This window comes from Chiloscyllium punctatum, chromosome 50 (genome assembly GCF_047496795.1).
Source record: "Chiloscyllium punctatum isolate Juve2018m chromosome 50, sChiPun1.3, whole genome shotgun sequence".
In the NCBI taxonomy this organism is placed as follows: domain Eukaryota; kingdom Metazoa; phylum Chordata; class Chondrichthyes; order Orectolobiformes; family Hemiscylliidae; genus Chiloscyllium; species Chiloscyllium punctatum.
In genome coordinates, this window is record NC_092788.1 from 38,474,995 (window position 1) to 38,493,068 (window position 18,074).

Sequence of the window (18,074 nt, forward strand, 5' to 3'; positions counted from 1 at the left end):
TTTCTCCCTAGTTAGCCTTTTGTTCCTCATGTATTTACAAAAGCCCTTTGGATTATCCTTAACCCTATTTGCCAAAGCTATCTCACGCCCCTTTTTTGCCTCCTGATTTCCCTCTTAATTATACTCCTACTGCCTTTATACTCAAAAATTTTTTGGATTGGAATAAATGCAAAATATAACATCCTGACAAAACAAACGAGGGCAGGACTGACACTCAATAAAAGTAGGGCCTTGAGTAGTGATATGGGAACAAAGAGACCGAGGGCTTCACATCTTTGAAGTGTGTGTTCCATGTGGACAGGGTGGTTAAGGAGGAGCTTAGCACAATTACCTTCATTGTTCAGACCTTTGAGTCCAGGAGTTGGGACGTTATGTTGAGGATGTACAGGGCGTTGGGGAGGCCTCTTCTGGAATACTCTGTCCATTTCAGGTTGTGCTGTTATAGGAAGGATGTTATTAAATTGGAGCAGGTTCAGAAGAGATTTACCAGCATGTTTCCATGAATGGAGGGATTGTGTTCTAAGGAGAGGCTGGATAGGCTGGGAATTTTTTTCACTGGCGTGCACGAGGTTGAGGGGTGACTTTATTAAGTGTAGATAAGGTGAATAGCCGGGGGTGGGGGGTGGGGGGTGGGGGTGGGGGGAACGAGGGGGATTCAAAACTGGGGTTCATTCATTTTGAGAAAAAATTAGAAAGATTTGAGAAAAGACATTAGGGTTTTAAAAAAAAAATTATACGTGTGAAATGAACTTCCAGAGGAAGTGGTAGCTGTGAATACAATTACAATATTTAAAAGACCTTCAGATAAGTACATAAATAGGAAATATTTGGATGGATGTGGACCAAGCAGAGGCAGGTACAATTAGGTCAGTTTGGAATTATGGTCGGCATGGACTGGTTGGACCACAGGGTCTGTTTCCTTGCTGTATAACATTAGGACTCTAATCCTCACTAACTCTAAATTCCTCCATCCTCAACTCTCCCGATCACTGTCACTTCATCCAGCCTCACAACTCTTCTTTATTTATATAATTCCTCACCAGCCACAGAACGCTCCCTATCTCATGTCCTCCAGTTTCTCAGATCTCTGCGATATGTGCCTTTCTTTAGTTCCAGCCTTGAGGATGCCCTCATTCACTCCGATTGGTTAGAGGACAAACTGGTACAACCTGGTCCTCCAGTACTGCCCTCTGCCCCCTATTGGCCTGTGCTGACATCAATCATCGGGGCCCATTGTGAGGTGAGTGGTGGGATCCTCCCTCTCTCTGCCCTGGGATGAGCTTCAGCATTCACAGTCAATGGGGCAGTATCACAGAGCACAGGGGCTGGGGCTATTCAGTCCATTTGGGATGTACCCTCTCCCTCTGGAGATGCTGCAAATCTGTTTATGAATAACTGCTGAGTCTGTTTCCAGCTGCGATTCAGACTGTTCCAGATACTCAGAACTTACTGAATAAAAAAATGTTCACATATTCACATTATTTGCCAATTACCTGAAAACAGTTACTAAAATTGTGACATTGTTAACAATTCCCCTCTCTCTGCAGATTAGATATCCTAGAAACAAATTTGCACCTGGTCAAAATCACTGCTTAACCTTCTCAGCTCCAAGGACAATTATCTGTGCTTCTACTGGCTCTCCACAAAAGAGGAACATATCTTATTTTCATTTATTAGTGTCCTAGGGATGTACAGCACAGAAACAGACTTTTGGTCCAATTTATCCATGACAACTAGGAATCCTCAACAAATGGAGCCCCATTTGCCAGCTATTGGTCCGTATCATTAGAATTCTTCCTATTCATGTACCCAATCGGATGCCTTTCAAATGTTGTAATTGTATCAGCCTCCACTACTTTATCTGGCAGCTCATTCCACACATACACCACACCCAGCATGAAAACTTTGCCCCTTAGATCCATTTTTAATCTTTGCCCTCTCAACTTTAGCCCATGTGATCTTGTTTTGAACCCACCTAACTGGGGGGAAAAGATCCTGGCTGTTCACCTTATCCATGCCCTTCATGACTTTATAAATCTCCATGAAGTCACCTCTCAGTCTTTGACTCTCCAGGGAAATTAACCCTGGCCTATTCACCCTCTCCCTGTGGCCCAAATCCTCCAACCCTAGCAAAGTCTTTGTAAATCTTGTCTGAACTCTTTCAAGATTCACAACATCCTTTCCAGAACAGGGAATTTCGAACTTAAAACATAATTCCTGAAATGGCTTAATCAATGTCCTGTCCAGCCACAATTTGATGTCCCAGCTTCTGTACTCAATGCATTGACCAATAAATATAAGCATACCAAACACCACCTTCACTAGTCTGCCTACCTGCGACTCTACTTTCAAGGAACAATGAACCTGCACTCCATGGTCTCTATGTTCAGCAACATTCCCAAGGACTTTACCATTAAGTGTACAAGTCCTGCTCTGATTTGCCTTTCCAAAATCCAACAGCTTACATTTGTCTAGATTGAGCCCAGTCTGCCATTCCTCACTCCAATGGCCCATCTGGTCAAGATACTGTTGTATTCTGAACTAACCTTCTTCATTGTCCACGACACCTCCAATTTTGGTGTCTTCTGTAAACCCACTGACCATATCTCATATATTCACATCCAACTCATTTATTTAAGGACCCAATATCTATTCCTGCAGGACAATGCTGCTCACAGGCCTCCAGTCCACAAAGAACCCTCCATCACCACCCTCTGTCTCCTACCTTCAAGCCAGTTTTGTATCCAAATGGCTAGTTCTCCCAACATTTCATGTTATCTAACCTTGCTAACGAGTCTGCTTTGTGGAACATCGTTCAGTGTCCATAAAGACAACGCCCACAGTCTGCCTTCATCAATCATCTTTGTCACATCTTCAAAAAAACTCAATCAAGTTAGAGAGAGAGAATTTCCCACACACAAAACCATGTTAACTAGCCCTAATCAATCCTCGTCTTTCCAAATACATGTAAATCCAGTCCCTCAGAATCCCTTCCAACAACTTACCTACCACTGACGTTAGGTTGACTGTTCTCTTGTTCCCTGGCCTTTCCTTACCACCTTTTTTAAATAATGGCACCCATCTTCCAGCACCTCACCTGTCAAAACAATGATATAAATACCTCAGGGAGGGGCACTGCCAACACCTTCCTAGCTTTCCACAAATTTCTGGGATAACCTGATCAGGTCCCAAGGATTTATCCATTTTGCTACTGTTTAAGACATCCAGTACTTCCTCGTCTGTAATATAGACACTTTTCAAATTATCACTATTTATTTCTCCAAACTCTCTCGAATAGAATAGCATAGTATTTCTCCCACCTCCTGTTGTTCCATAGATGGCCTTGTTGATCTTTAAGGGGTCCTATTCTCTGTCTGGTTATTATTTTATCCTTAATGTATTTGTAGAATCTCTTTGGATTCTCGTTAAACTATTTCCTAGAGATATTTCAAGTCCCCCTTTTGCTCTCCTGATTACTCTCGAGGATATTCCTGTAAAAACGTGATCCTGTACTCCCAATTCCTCCACCTCTGCCATATCTGCTCCCAGGAGAAGCAATTCCACTCCAGGACATCCCAGAAAGGTTTCCTCTTTCAAGGACCGGATTTCCCTCTTACTTGATCAACAATGCACTCCAACGCATATCCTCCACTTCCTGTACCTCCCCCTTCCCCCCACCCCTCCAACCACAATAAGAATATAATCCCCCGGTCCTCACCTGCCACCCACTAATCTCCAATAACCTCTGCTATGTCCGCTACCTACAGTCAGACCCCACCACCAGGGATATATCTCCCTCCCCAGCCCTTTCTATCTTCCGCAGAAACCATGGGATCTTTGGTGCTGATGTGCTGCCCCACGGATACCTCAGTCACTCACCCTGCCAAATGGCCCAGTGAGATTATCACTAGATGGATAACCCAGACACCCAGATAACGTTCTGGGGCCCAGGGTTTGGATCCCGTCACGGCACACAGCGGAATGAGAATTCAATAAAAATTTGGAATTAAGAATCTATTAAAGACCACGAATCAATTGTTGATTATTGCGAAAAAAAAAACCTCATCAGATTCGCTAATATCCTTCAGGGAAGGAATCTGCCATCCTTACCTGGTCTGGCCTACATGTGACTCCAGACCCACAGCAATGTAGTGGACTCTTTACTGCCCTTTGGGCTCAGCCAGTGACACCCTCATCCTGTGAATGAATAACAAAGAAGGTCAAGTCTTGTACACAACCATACTATTCTTACAGATAAGCGATCTCTTAGTAAATTTGCTTCTCAACTCCCTGCTGACTATTGGGGAAGTGGGGGGCGGTCAATAGTACCATCCCAATAAGGAGATCATCCCTTTCTTATTTCTCAGTTCCACCTGTATAACCTGCCTGGATGTACTCCCAGGAATACCCTCTTGAAGCCCAGCTGTAATGTTATCCCTAATCAAAAATACCTCTCCCCCTGCTCTGTTGCCCCCTTTCTATCTTTGCTATAGCATCTATACACTGGAACATTAAGCTGCTGGTCCTATCCATCATTAAGTCATGCCTCTGTAATTGCTATAATATCCCAGTGCGATGTTCAAAACCATACCCTGAGCTCCTCTGCCCGACCTATCGGGCCTCCTGCATTGAAATAAATGCAGTGTAACTGCTCATTCTGTGCCTTGCCCTTGTCTGCCTTGACTGTTTGACGTCTGAACTGTACCAGCGTCAGACTTAGCACTTCCCTCACTCTCTCTCTGTGTTTACCCACATTCCTTCACTGGTTTAATGCCTCCTGAATAGCACTAGCAACTGTTCCCTTCCAGTGCCAGTACAATCCATCCTTCTGATGGAGGTCAATTCTACTCCACAAGAGATTCCAATGATCCAATAATGTGAACTCTTCTATTCCTATGTCATTGATACCAATAAAAACAGCCTCCCCTCAAAATGGTTATTCTCCCCTTTAAGAATATTCTGCTTCCTCTCTGAGGTATTCTTATACAAAAATTACACATTCGAATAATAAAACTTACACTCTTCAGGTCAGCATAAAAGGATTAGATGACACACTGAAGGTTTGGGGAGACCTTTTGAGAGAAGGCGATGATTCAAAGGAGAATTTTTAAGCAGCAAATGGGATTGGTCTGGAACACAATACTCACACACACAATGCGAATATCCAGATCCTGATATACCGAGTAATTCAACCAGAGTTTAGCAGAATATTTACTGAGATCACCATCTGAACGTCCACCTGTAATACAAGTTTATAAAATCTGTCACTATCAGTTCAAGTTAGAAACTCACACCATCCCCTCCTCGTGGCCCAGGATTACTGTACATATTACCTTTGAGGACATCAGGAGTCAACTCAGAGGGAAATCTGTGGGTTTCTAGGAGATTCCAACTTGAGATCTTATGTGACTGAACACATTGGAGAAAATGATCCAAGGGTCAGTGAGTTATGGGGAACAAGAATTACTTTCTTTTCTTTCATTCCATGCTGCCGCTCTGCCTCATCAATAAGGCATGGGTGTGAAAGGCTAATGCCTAACGATGGGCAAGTTGTCTCCATCCTGACCAATGGGTAGGAAGATCCTCCCAATCACTCCAAAGCGTATCCCTAAAAAGATAGCAACTCTGCCTGCTTCCCACTGCCCAGTGCTCCCAATAAATGTTTGGAAGAATGGGAAGGGGGGATATCTCCTAGAAAAGGCATAACTGTAAAGGTCTAAGAGGATTATGAAAAGAGAGAGATGCACAGGAGAAGGGGGCAACAAGTTGCCAGATGGGGTGTAACTTGGGAAAATGGGAAGTTGCTCATTTTGGAGGAGATAATAAAAGAACAAAGTACTATTTAAATGGTGGAAACTGTAGAAAGCTGCACAACAAAGGGACCAGGGGTAATTGCTCAGGAAACACAGAAAGCTACCACACAGTTACAAGAGGGAATCAGGAAGGGGAATTGAATTTTTTTGTTTCAAAAGTTTTCAGTATTAGAGTTTGGAGTATATACCTGAGAGCACCGTGTGGCAGTGCTGGTGAGACCACCATATCTACAGTAATGAAAGCAGTTTTGGTCCCTTTAGATAAGGAAATGTGTCACTTTATTGGAGGCATTTCAGGGAAGATTCAATGAGATGATCCCTGGTTTGGAGGGATGATCTTTTAAAGAAAGGGTTAAAAGGTTGGGACTCTACTCACTGGATTTTGGAGAAAGAGAGGTGATCTCATTGAGACAGATGGGATTCTTAAGGGGTTTGACAGGATAAATACAGAGAGGATGTGTCTGAGGGTAAATACTGAGAGGGGAGTCTGAAACCAGATTCTGAGTCACGGAATCAAGGGTTCTGTTTTGGATTCAAGTTTAAGGTGACACAGACGTGGGTAAGGGGTTTCAGTAGCAATGGAGTTGGGGTGAGCAACATTTAAGAGATTGGAGTTCCCGGTGTTGTGATTGTGTGGATGTCTGATCAGAAGGTCACCTTGGGGTCAGATAGAACAGCAATATTGTGAAGAGTGTCGTTCTGCCTCAGAGTTCCCAGTGGGAGGGAGGGGCTCAGCAGAAAGGTAAAGGTAAGGCAATGGGTTTAAACGTGACAATGTTTCATTGGAGGAAATTGCAGCTAATAGAGTAGTGGGAATGTGATAAGCAGTTTGATAACTGAGTAACAGTGGAGTAATGGAGAGGGATAATGGGGAGGGAGAGCTGGGCATCGTCAGTGTACATGTGAAACCTAACACAGTGGTTTTGGATGATATCACCTCCTGGCACTATGTACGTGAGATACAGGAGAGACCAAGGATAGATCGTTGAGGGACACCAAATGCAAGGAATTCAGAAAGGAAAAGGAGAGTGGAGATGGAGCAGGATTTTCAAACAACGGTGAGGTCAAATATTAGTTTTTCACAGAATGGGAGAGAAAGACATAACCAAAAAAGACCAACAGACAGAACAAGGAACAATATCCATGAATTGGCGAAGGGGAGTGATGAGGCGGCAGCGGAGGAAAGAGAGTTGGAAAGTGAGTTTAGCGAGATTAGGGTAAAGGGTCAAGGTGAGCTCTGATAAGGCTTGACAAGAGACTGGAGAAAGATGTAGGTTTAGGACAAAAACCAGGAACACCACGTGAGGCAGTTTGGCTCAGTGGGCTAGTGGGAGGGAGAGAAGGAGCAGATCAGACTATCTCAGTCTTAGTGACAGAGAAACTCCATGTGCTCCTCACTCGTTGCTGGAGGGGAGGATGGAGGAGACAGGACGATGGACAGTGTTTTACAAAGAAACAGAACCAGGGTTTTATCCAGAATATTAAAACAAATGTCTGAAGTCCTGGTTCGAATCCCATCTTGACAGATGGTGGAATCTGAATTCAAGAAAAAAAAAAGTATTAGGAATCTCCTGATCTCCATGAAACCATTGTCATTGGCGAAAAAAAATCCTGCCAACCCGACAGCGGCCCAGCCAGCAACTCACTGTATTAATCACTGCAAAGTCTCAACACAGGAATGAAACTGGATGGACCAGTTGGCAACTAACAAGGCACCAGAAATTACAATCACAGAATCAGCCCTCTCGATGGTGCAACATCCTCCAGACTAACACATGGTTTTTGGTGCCAAAATGTGGAGAACTGTCTCAGACTAGTCAAGGAACAGCCTGACATAGTCATACTCACGGAATCATCCCTTACAAACAATGACCAGAAACCACCATCACCATCCCTAGATAGAGTGTGTGGTGCTGGAAAAGCACAACAGTCAGTCAGCATCCGAGGAGCAGGAGAATCGACGTTTCGAGACTAAGCCCTTCATCACCCTGACCTGTTGTGCTTTTCCAGCACCAGACTCTTGACTCTGATCTCCAGTCTTCACTTTCTCCTGAAATCTCTGGATATGTCCTGTCCCACCGGCAGGACAGACCAGGCAGAGGTGGTGGCACAGTGGTGTACAGACAGGGAGGATTTGCCCTGGGAGTACACAGCAATGGCTCCGGAGACCAGGAAGTCTCATGGCTCCTGCTGATTACCACGTCCCGCCCTCTCTTGGCTGATCAATCACTTCTCCTTCATGTTGAACAACATTTGGAGGAAGCACTGAGGCAATAAAATGGTGTCAAACGTACTCTAGGTACAGGATTTCAATGTCCACAATCGAGACTAGCTCTGCAACAGAATTACTGACTGAGCTGGCCAGGTCCTAAAGGATATAGCTGCTCAACTGAGTCTGCAGCGGGTGGTGAGGGAACCAACAAGTGTGTAAAACATACTTGATCTCATTGTTATGAATTGACTAGCTGCAGATACATCTGGCCATGACAGTATCGGTAAGAGCGACCATCACACATTCCTTTTGGCGACACAAGACTTGCCTTAGAGTTGAGAAAAACCTCCATTGTGTTGAGTGACACTATCACCGTTCTAATTGGGACAGACTTTGAAAAGATGTAGGATCTCAAACTGGGTATCTCTGAGGCACTGTGGGACATCAACAGCAGCAGAACTGTACTCCAGCACAATCCGTAATCTCATGGGTTTGTAAATCCTGATCTCACCCATCACAATGGACAGGAAAGGAGGGCATGCCATGAGCAGCACCAGGCAGACTTAAAACTGAAGAGCCAACCTGGTGAAATTATCAAACAGTACTACCTGCATATCAAACAGCATCAGCAGCAAGCAACAGAGCTAAGTGATCCTACATCCAATGGAACAGATCGGAGCTCTGCAGTTCTGCCGCACCCAGTTGTGAACGGTGATGGACAATTAAACAACTCACTGGAGGAAGTATCACAGATATCCCCACCCTTACTGATGGAGGGGCCTCACACATCCATGCACCAGATAAGAGAACAGCATTTGCAGCAATCTTCAGCCAGAAGTGCAAAGTGGGATGATCCATCTCAGCCTTCTCCAGTGGTTTCCAACATCACAGATGCGAGTTTTAAGCCAGTTCAATTCAGTTTGAATAACATCAAGAAACGGTTAAGTCGTGCAAAGGCTCCGGGCCCTGCAAATATTCTGGCAATAATACTGATGGCTTGTGCTCCAGAACTTGCCACCCACCAAGCCAAGTACCGCTCCAGCACTGGTATCTACCGACAATGTGGAACATTGCCCAGGGATGTTCAACACAAAACACAGGGCAATCCAACCCAGCCAATTTCCCTCTTTCAGTCTCCACACTCGATCAGCAGTAAAGTGATGGAAGATGTCATCAACAGGGCTACCAAGCAGCAGCTGCTCAGCAACAGCCAGCTGAGTGACACTCATTTTAGGCACCACCAGGGCCACTCAGCTCCACATTGCGTTACTGCCCTGATTCACAATCTGGCAACAAGCTGAACCCTAGAGGTGAGGTGAGGTGAGACAGCCCAGTCCCACTCCAAGACCACTATTTCTAGCTGATTCCACCCTTGTCTCAGCTCATATACTTTCATCCACCTTGTGTTATCTCCAGACTTCATTTTCCAAACACACTCAGGGCCAGCTTCACACATTGAACCTCCCTGTAATCGCAAGAAAGTCTAAATCTCTGCTTGTTGATTCATCAAAAGGCTCCTAATTTTAATCAACAGCATACAGCCATAGAGATGTACAGCAAGGAAACAGACCCTTCGGTCCAACCCGTCCATGCCGACCAGATACCCCAACCCAATTTAGTGTCACCTGCCAGCACCTGGCCAATATCCCTCAATTTAAAATTCTCACACTTGATTTAATTACTGGCTGTGATAATCCCTAGCTCCCTGCACCACACACACTTTGAGACCTCGATAACCTACTTTCTTCGAGACTCCCAACCATTTGTTAATTCATTACTTCACCTGTGTGGCTGTTTCTACAGTTGCTGGAGCAGCATGGTCTGAAATTCGCAGCCAAAACCTCACAGGTCTGCTTTCCACCTTTAAGACATCCCTCAAAACCTGCTTTTTGGCAATGCTTTTGGTCACCTGACCTAATATCTCCATCTCTGGCCTTATATCTAAAGTTCTCAATAGTATTTTTGTGAAATTATAAGCATGATAATAAAAATAAAAACTGTTGTTGATTTGGACATTATCTTCAAATCATCACTGTTGCTGAATGAATAATCTATAATGCCACTTACCCAACCACATTGTGGGAGCACCTTCACTACACAAACTGCAGCTGTACAAGAAAGTCAAACATCACCCTCTCCATAAACAACAGGGCTTTGGAAGGAGAAACACAGTTGATGTTTCAGGGAATGCAAAATGGATTACAGGGAATGAAAATGGTGCAGAATTTGATAGTCAGAAATAGAAGGAAAATACACTTGCTTATTGGAAAAAAATAATTCTTGACTATCAAAAACATTCAAGAAAAAAGTAATCTGATAATAGAGCAGTACATGGTCAGGGGCTGGGCCGCAGTGAAAAACTCATTAGCAAAGGGTCTATAAAAGTAATAATACAGTAGTAAACAGACCAAAACTACACCCATGGTTCGAGACTGAGGGAGCTGGATCTTGACAAAGTGGTCATGCGGGAGCCCAGAGGTGAATCAGAGCAGTCTTGGCTGCTATGATCCCAATGACTCTATACTAGAGAAAGGCTGCACATGCGCCTGGCTGCACCTTGCCCCCTACAAAGATGGCGGCAGTGCACGTGTCCAGTGAATCGTTGTCCCGAATAAAGATGGCGGCGCTCACTCAGGCCCGCAGCCGCGCTAAGGCAATTCCCCGTTTACTGTAAACACGGAACTGGGACGTTCAAATTTGTGTTTTCCGACGTGCACAATTTGTTTGTAAAACCTCTCCGCTCATAGCAACACAGTTTTTCTTCCGTTTCCCTGTTTATTTCTTTCCTTACCGTATCCTTTCTCTCCATAACTTCCCGAGCATTCATTACAGCGACTCCGCTCCGCGCGCGAGGGTGATCACATGGTTTAGTTTAGCTCCGCCCTTCATTCACTTTGATTGGTTGGAGGACCAACCTCCGGCCAGGTCATCCAGCTCCGCCCACCGTCCTTTCATTGGTCCGGTGCTGACATCAATCTCCCGGGGTCGTTTCGTTAGCTAGAGCATGCGCAGTGCGTCCTGCTTTAGCTGATATATTGGGTAATGTGATGGGAGATTCTGGATTAGTGGTGCTGGAAGAGCACAGTAGTTCAGGCAGCATTCCTGGTGAAGGGTTTTTGCCCGAAACGTCGATTTCGAAGCTACTTGGATGCTGCCTGAACTGCTGTGGTCTTCCAGCATCTGCAGTTATTGTTTTTACCGATGTGATGGGAGAGTTTACTGAAGATAAGAATTTCCTTATTGTGAGCTCTGCAGTAGATTTCCTTTATTCATGGAGGGAATTGCATTCCTACTCATGTCTGTATAGCTGTGATTGATGAATCAATGCCATCTGAACTAGAACATCTGAGATCTTTAGCACATTGTATCACGCTCTTCTTTGGAAATAAAAAAAAACATGAAATGGAGCCTCAAGGAATCGGAGTAGGCGTAGGGCATTCATTCCCTTCAGCTTGTTCCCCCATTCCATAAGATCATGGCTAGGCCAACCCAGACCTCAACACCTCTTTTATGCTTGATCTGCATAGCCCTCAACTGCTCAATATTTCAAAAATTGATCTGCCCTCTTTTAAAATAATTTGAGATAGAATCACAGATTCCCTACTATGTAGAAACAGGCCCTTCAGCCCAACAAGCCAGAACAACCATGTTACTCCGAAGAGTAACCCAACCATTGCCCTCCCACATTTAACTTTCACAAAAGTTTGGGTGAGAAAATTCTAGCCATTCACAGAGAAAAAAATCTTTACTTTTTCTAAAATGAATGTTCCCTTATGTAATGTCCCCTGGTTTGAGACTTCACTGGTGTGGTCAACATCCACCCTGTCAAGCTCCTCAGAATCTTGTTTCCATAAGATCACCTCTGCTTATCTATTCTTTACACGTCAACCCTTTTGTCCTCGAAGCAGCTAAGTTTCTTTTTTATGGTCTCCGATGTTGGTTTATCCTTTATTAAATATGGGAGCTATCATTGTATACAGCACTGCAAGTGAGGACTCGGCAACAGCCAGTGTGGTTAACCAATCTATGCTAATATATTACCCCGATACCATGACCTCCTAAATTGTGCAATTAACTTTTATGTAGCATCTTATCATTTGCATTTTTAAAATCCAAACACAGGACATCATTGGATTGCCCTTTATCAGCCCTGCTTGTTATCTCCTCAATGAACTGTTGCAAATTTGTCAAATATAGTTTCTCTTTCACAAAACCCAGTCTACCATGTTTAATGATAAGCTTTTTTAAATGTCCTGCAATTTCTTACTTTAATATTCGACTCTGTAGGTTCTTTCAGTAGATTTGCTTAGTATGATTCCCCTCTCTTAAATCCATGCAGACTCTGTCCAATCCTGTCACTATTCAGTAAGAAACTTGATTGTACTCCAATATAGTTAGTAAATGTATCTGTATTTATTTTTAAAAATCGATTACTTATAAATGCTGGATCATGTAATAATCAATGAATTTGTGACTCTGAATTTGGGTTATAATTTTTTTTTGTTAATTCCTTTTCATACTGTGTTATGCAGACAGCACCAAGTGATCACTCTTAATTGTGAGTAACTTTGAAAATAATATATTTTAAAAATGACATCTCAAAATGCTGCCTCATTATTGTGCAAGGAGGATTTTGCATTCAATAATTTGCAGATAAAATTGAACAGCTTTTTGCTGCAATTTGCCCAGACTGAAGATTACACCAAAGTGGCAACTCTGCTCTCAAATTCTTACTTGACACTGCCCAAGGCGATACTGATGGGACCTCACTTTGCCATTCTTGTTCACCAGCTTTATTTCCAGGTTTAATCCTATAATCATTCTAGAGCTTGTAGTTTTAGACAACTTCTCTTTTCGGTACATATGTAAATATCATACTGAAATGTTGCACTGAATGGTACCAAATCTGAAATTAGTCTCTAATCTGATAGTAACATGCTCTGACCCTTCTACATATGTATTGGCATAAGTCTACGCCAGTTATTTTTCTGAAGCCTGTGATTCCTGATGAAGGGCTTATGCCCGAAACATCAACTCTCCTGCTTCTCGGATGCTGCCTGACTTGCTGTGCTTTTCCAGCATGACACTTTTCGACTCTGATATCCAGCTTCTTTGGTCGTCACTTTCTCCTTTGAGTAGATTAAACCAAGAATAATTTTTGTTGATCAAAGTGCAATAGGAACCAATTCATGAAATTCAGATATCTCACATTTACCTTAACTATGTGAAGGCTAAGACATTACTAAATTATTGTCAGTAATTGAAACCGTGCTGACAAACTTGTGCAGTATCAGTGCCTCACCTTTAGAGTGTTTCCAGATATCGCGGAACTGCAGTATTTTGTGTTGCACTCAGGTATATGTTGTTTCTTTGTGAAAGATTACAAAACTAACTTGGGTGAATGATTTCTTTCACCAATGTTGGGAGAGAAAAAATGTCAGTATTTCAAGTGCTGATAAAGTAAAATAAACTGATAATCAGTAGAAAGTGTTTAAGATGGATATGGAGCAAATGCTGGCAAATGGGACTAGATTAATTTTGGATATCTGGTCAGCATGGGCAAGTTGGACTGAAGGGTCTGATTTTGTGTTGTACAACTGTGACTTCATTCTCTCAATTATTCAAGAAGTTGAATACTTCGAGGAGGAAAAGGAGAATTTATGCAGAGAATGCACTTGAAATGATGATTGAGGTATATCAAACTCACATTATTTCATGACCTTTTCCTCTGGGTTCTTCAATGAACAAACTTGTTTTGTTATCTGAATAACTGTATCATGTGATTTGTTTCGCACAAAATATTTTGTTAGGATCTAGTGATCTATTAAGAAGTGTTCATTTTTAAAATTTAGGCAGCTTGATTATTAAGCAAGAAAAGGTTAGCGTTTTACTCCCACTGAATCATTGCTCGAAAAAAGGTAACAAGCTTTTTATCTGTTCTGGGCACTGAATATATGGAAGTCAATGCTGAAGGAAAAAATCCTCATCGGTAATGTTCCCACATATGTGGAGTAATTGCTTCTAGTCACTCTTCAGGCTTTTGAGGCTAGGAAAGAAATTAGTTGGCCAAAGTTAGCAACTTCATTTGGATGGACTATGCTCATTGGGGAAATTTGCAGGATCTGTAGAAGGAACACGTGTTTCAGAGTGTATGTAATAAACCTGACCGTTGTTATTTTTTTTCACAGAGCTTGGGACCCGACTGGAGCAGCAATGAAACTCATATTGTTTTTTAAATTTCCGAGCTTGCCAAATTATTGTTGGTAAATGCAGGTGACTTTATCAAAGCACATTTCACACTTCCCAGCTAGGATTTTGGTCCCAATTCTGCCAGTCCATCCATTCCTATGGATAACGGGTATTTTAAATGTGAGCACTCCATTTAACTAATTGAATAGAATACTTCAGTGGTTACGTCGTCTTGGATTCTTAATTTCAAATTACTCAAATGTGATTTTTTTGTCCCCCCTGAATTTGCCAAGCACTGGGAAGTTCTGGAATATTCCAAATATTTACAATAAATGCATTCACACTATTGAAGGCAACCTGGCAGATTTGAATACCATTCAGGTAGTCAACAACAATACATAAAGTTACTTATGAATTGCTTACTGGACACCAACGCAAGCCAAGTACTATTGAAACCACAGATTGTCTCCCAAGGATTCCCAAAGGTAAACAGTGCATTCCAGATATGCTCACTATCACCATCTGGGAGCAGTCTCCCAAAGTGCTCCAAGAATTTAGAAAGCACACACACTGCCCTCCAAAGCTAAATCTGCTGTCACAGGCTTCACTCGTGTTGCATACAGTGGCATTTACTGTCCAGTTCTTTAACGTGACATGATTTTACAAACAATTTGTAGAAGTGAATGGAAAGTGTGATGTTTGCTTGACCTATGTATCAGACTGAAATGAACCTTTAGCAAGATGTGGGAACTTTCCCACAAACTTTGTTTAAAAAAGCAAAGAATATGCTCTGAGATTTAAATGTTCAATCAGGTTTAATAAAAATCCTTCCAAAAAAATTGAGAGTTTGACTTCAGTTCCTTTAAAGAGACATGCTCTTGGCCTTCAATTTTGTGACATGTGATCATTCTTTGGTAAAGGTGGCTGTGTACAACACTGCACGATGTTGTGCTGAAGTGCCAAATTTGGTGGATGAGATTTATTCCTGGTGTAACTCAGCTAATTTTGAGATGGAATGTTACTTTGAGTTAAATCTTGTTTTTAAACTGAGGCGTGCTTCTGTAACTCAAGTGTGGACACCATGCTCATGTTTACAATGCACTTTTGCAGATTAGTATTTTCCAATCTGTTTTATAAATAAAGTTCAAAATAAAAAGCACAATGTCGGAGAACCGCAGGTCCAGCAGCATCTCTGAGGGGAATAAAATATTGTAAGCTCCAAGTCTCATGACCTTTTGTCCGTTCAGACGAAGAGTCAATGAATTTGAAATGTAACATGTTTTTCACTTCACCAATGCCCTCAGAACTGCTGAGTTTCTCCAGCACTTTGTTTCTGGGGTTTCGATCTCCAGCACCTGCAGTTTATTGTTTTGTTACAGATCCTATGATTTGACTTGAGGAGCGAGAGGCAGCAACTGTGATCAACGAGGATATAACTCCCCAACCATGATAAAAAACACAGTTCTTTATACTTTGCAAAACACTACTGTAAATAAGAAATGCAGTTAAGCTAAGTGCATGATGGCATACCACCTGCCTTGTCTCAAACTTGCTACTCATCTTTGAGGACTACTCTGTCGGAATTGTGTTTGCTCGCTTCCTTTGAGATCACAGTCTACAAATGTCCCAGTTCCAATTCCCGGGCCAGGCCCAGTTACCACATTGCAGTGGGGTGGAGAGCTTTGTGTCAGCCTGAGGTTTTTGTTAAGAGCAACATTGCAGGTTGAAGTCGACTGTTTTGACTAATATTGCGTCATCAAACTTGGAAGAAATCCTTCCGAATGTATTGATTAACTGGACTGAGCCTGTTTACATGCAGTCCTGTTAGTAGTGCTGTAATATTCTAAAGTTAAGAATCACACAACACCAGGTTATAGTCCACCAGGTTTATTTGGAAGCACACTAGCTTTTGGAGCACCGCTCCTTCATCAGGTGATTGTGGAGGGCACAATTCTAAGGTACAGAATTTATAGCAACAATTTACAGTGTGATGTAGCTGAAATTATCCATTGAAAAATACCTTGATTGTCTGTTGAGTCTTTCATCTGTTTGAATACCATGATAGTTTCATTTCTTTCATGTGTAAATCACAAAACCTGCTTTTAAAAGTTGCATTCCTGACAGTGGCCCACCAAATCACTCATTGTATTAATCACTGCACAGTCTCAAGAAAGAAATGAAACTGGATGGACCACATTACATCTACCAATGCACTGGAAAATACAACCACACAATCAGCCCTCTTGACCCTGCAACTTCTGCCTCACTGTGGGCCAACAGCAGTAGCAGAACTGTACTCCAGCCCAATCTGAAATCTCATGGCCTGGTATATCCCCCACTCAACCATTAACATCAAGCCAGGGGAATCAACCCGAGTTCAATGGAGAGTTCCCCAGGGCATGCCAGGAGCAATACCAGGCATACCTAAAAATGTGCCAACCTGGTGAAGCTACCCAACCTGCATGCCAAACAGTGCAAGCAACTCCAAATAGAACTATGTGATCCAACAATCAATGGATCAGATCTGAGCTCTGCAGTTCTGCCACACCTAGTCAGGAATGGTGATGGACAATTAAACTCACTGCAGGAAGCATCACAGATATCCCCACCCTTACTGATGGAGGGTCTCACACATCCATGCAACAGACAAGGCAACAGCATTTGCAGCAATCTTCAGCCAGCAATGCCAAGTGGATGAGCCTTCTACATTGGTCCCTGACATCATAGATGTGAATCAAATTGGTTGAAAACTTATTTCAAATCAGATCAAGAAATGGAGAAGTAGTGTAAAGGCTGTCAGCCCTACCAACATTGTGGCAATACTGATGGTTGTGTTCCAGAAATTGCTGCCCACCAAGACAAGTACTGTTCCAGCACTGGCACCTACTGACATTGTGGAACATTTCCTAGGGATGTCCAACACAAAAACGAAGGACAGAGCCAACCCAGCCAATTCCCCTCCATCAGTCGACACTCGCTCAGCAGTGAAGTGATAGAAGGTGTCATCAACAGTGCTGTCACGCAGCTGCTCAGCAATAACCTTCTGTGAAACCCAGTTTGGGTTCTGCCAGGGCCACTCAGTTCCTGAGCTTGTTACAGACTTGATTCACAAACTGACAAACAGCTAAATTCCAGAGGTGAGGTGAGGGTGACAGCCCAGTCCCACTCCAAGACCACTATTTCGACTTCAGTGATATCAACTGACCTCACCACAGTCTCAACTCATTTACTGAAACTCTCATTCATTTTGTTAACTCTAGATTTCATGACCTAAACCCACTCCTGGCCAACATCCCACAATCCCCCTCCTTATAATCTCCAGAATATTGAAAGCTCTACCGCCCAAGTGTTCACTTGTACCAGAACTTGCTGATCCATCAAAAGGCTCCCATTTATAAGCAACAGCAATTTACTTTCACACCCTTGACTTAATTCCTGGCTGCAATCATTCCTATCTTCCTGCACCACACACCCTTTCACATCTCAATAACTCATTTTAGTTTAGACTCCCAGTGATGTGTTTATTTTTGAGTTCAGCTGTGTGACTGTTTCTATAGATTTCAATGGAGAGTTCCCCAGGGCATGCCAGGAGCAATACCAGGCATACCTAAAAATGTGCCAACCTGGTGAAGCTACCCAACCTGCATGCCAAACAGTGCAAGCAACTCCAAATAGAACTATGTGATCCAACAATCAATGGATCAGATCTGAGCTCTGCAGTTCTGCCACACCTAGTCAGGAATGGTGATGGACAATTAAACTCACTTCAAGGCAACACGGTCTGGAATTCCCACCCTCTAAGATCTGCTTTCTTCCTTTAAGTCATTCCTGAAAAATTGCTTATTTCACAAAGGTTTGGT

At 42.8% G+C, this 18,074-nt stretch overlaps 2 long non-coding RNA genes across 14 annotated transcripts in view; one reads left to right on the forward strand and one right to left on the reverse strand.

Moving 5' to 3' along the window:
- LOC140470139 (uncharacterized) overlaps positions 1-10,952 on the reverse strand; it is an 82,191-nt gene extending 71,239 nt beyond the window's left edge. For 10 of the 13 annotated variants that reach the window (XR_011956408.1, XR_011956407.1, XR_011956411.1 and 7 more), the window contains exons 1-3: positions 10,817-10,952; positions 5,148-5,239; positions 4,111-4,197 (exon numbers count right to left, since the gene is read on the reverse strand). This is a non-coding gene — a long non-coding RNA (uncharacterized lncRNA). Of the gene's footprint in view, positions 1-331; positions 437-4,110; positions 4,198-5,147; positions 5,240-10,092; positions 10,217-10,816 lie in introns of those variants that run through there. The other 3 variants (XR_011956404.1, XR_011956399.1, XR_011956405.1) reach the window with 2 other exon arrangements.
- The window catches only part of LOC140470141 (uncharacterized), a 766,637-nt gene that overhangs the window by 141,629 nt on the left and 606,934 nt on the right, over positions 1-18,074 (forward strand). The gene's annotated exons all lie outside the window — the stretch shown is intronic.